The sequence below is a fragment of the Solanum verrucosum genome, unplaced genomic scaffold (genome assembly GCF_900185275.1).
Source record: "Solanum verrucosum unplaced genomic scaffold, falcon-dt-bn FXZP01000141.1, whole genome shotgun sequence".
NCBI lineage: Eukaryota > Viridiplantae > Streptophyta > Magnoliopsida > Solanales > Solanaceae > Solanum > Solanum verrucosum.
In genome coordinates, this window is record NW_026020335.1 from 307,152 (window position 1) to 309,335 (window position 2,184).

The window sequence follows — 2,184 nt, forward strand, 5'->3', positions numbered from 1 at the left end:
AATGTTGTGGCTTGCTTAGTAGACTTAGATATCCCTTCTTGTTACATGAAAGCTTATAGAATGAATGAACCTTGATCGGTAGATCCTTGTGGTGCCCTTTCTATGAATGATAAAAGAGGACTTCTAGGCTAAGCCTTGAATCGGTAGACCTAAGCATGGTGCCCTTCCATAAGTCTAGACTCCTAAGTGAATGAAAAACCTTGAAGTGGTGGACCTTAGGGTGATGACCTTCTTCTTGTGTGAAATGATAGACTTAGAGTTGGTGGACCGGAACGGTATAAAACCCTCTCTAAGAAAGTCAATGAGCTATCCTAATGAACCTTGATTGGTAGATCCTTGTGGTGCCCTTCTTAGTAGAAGTACTATGGGTCGGCTAGACTTAGTGATGGAGCACTCTCTAGTACATACATGTGAATGAAATTACTCTTTAGGAACTAAAGCTAAGCACTAAGTGGATATGGTTAAGAAGGTAGCCTTTTCCGAGTATGAGGTTAGGGTAAAATGAACTCCTTTGGATATCCCCTAAACCATGTGCCTACATGGGTTGCTTATTAGTTCTACCCTTGGCAAGTAGAACACCTTCCACGGAGTAGGGTAGACTCCGGATTCCATGACTAGCTAGTATGGTCTATGTCGGTTAATGCCTATTCCCATCATGTGGGATGTGCACTCTAGTTATTGGATAAGTTCTACAAAGTGTAGGTGGTAGTATGGGATGCTCTCTACACATGACACTAGTAGGCCTAGAAGATGCTAAAGTGAGTTCCCTAAGTCTAAATGACTATTAAGTGAAAGTCCCCTAATTGCTTGAATGTCTCTTAAAATGCTGTAATAAAGAATGTTGACATAGTACGTTGTATTGTAATGATAAATTCCTTACCTATGGTAACCCTTAGGATCACTTAGGTGTAGATGAAGAGGGTGTATGGGCGGTCACTTCATGTCTCAGTTAAGTGTGGCTTAGGGTGACTTGAGATAGAGGTTTCAAGATGATGAAAGGACTTACTTGACTATTATGTTTATGTATTGTACATAGGTACTAGTTGAGTATGTCTATTATGTGGGTATTGTCTTATATGTGGATGATGACTTGAAATGTGTCTCTTATACTTGTGTTATGATGGTTTTATAAAAAAATGGCATGAAAACCTATTTCTCAAATAAATGCCCGTTTTAGCATGTTTTTGCATAGTCATCATACTTAGTACTTAATTGTGCTAATTCCATTTTTTTCTCTATTTTTTCTACAATAAGTGTAGGGTCCGGCAAATTAGCGGGTTCTATAGTAAGTTTGGGATTTGAAGTTCTTCCTATATCTTGTGGTATGTCCTCATATGTCGAGGACAAGACTTTTCTATTCTAGTTTTATAAAAAGGTTCTTGTAATAGACTTAGTAGAATTCTTTTGATTGTAAAGAGGCCGTGTCCCTAGTATGTTTTCAGGTTTATGTCTAAGATGGCTAAGAGACTAAATATTCCGCTTGTGTACTTTTGAAAGATGTTTTAAAAAAATGACCTTTGAGTCTTATGGATTTTGTTTTAAAGAGTTCTTAATTCCGCACTATTTTATATATCTAATGTGATGAATGCTAAGGGCTCGTATAAGACCTCTGAGAGGTCGAATACGCATGTTAGGACTTGGGGTTGCTCTCGGGTCGTGACAAACTTGGTATCAGAGCATAAGGTTTTGGAAAATGGTTCTTAGGTTCAAAGTCTCAAAAGCCACGTCTAGTAGAGTCTTGTTCATCGTTGTGAGTCGCGACAAATCTATGAGCGAGAGGCTATAGGACGGTAGAAGTTACACTTCTTTCATTATTCTTGAAGTTGTGCCTTAGAGTTTGGTCTATAAGTGTCCTTTTCCTAATCCTTCTCTTGTGTTTATAGGATATGAATACGAGAGCTAACCAAAGGAGAGCGGAAGGGGAGATAGTTGATGAGGGATTTCCTCCCCAAGGTGTGCAAGGTCTTCAAGGTGACCAAGTCCCTATAGGTGAGCAAGAGAATGAGGTTCCGGTAGTTCCCCAGAAAATGACTAATGAGGAGATTAGGGCGGCTTTTCTAACCTTAGCCCGAGCCATGACGGCTTAAGTGAATAGAGATGAGAGTACCGCGGCCTCAAGAATGAGAGATATTGTGAGGATGAATCCTCCTATCTTTCTTGGCTCTAGAATGGGAGAAGATCCCC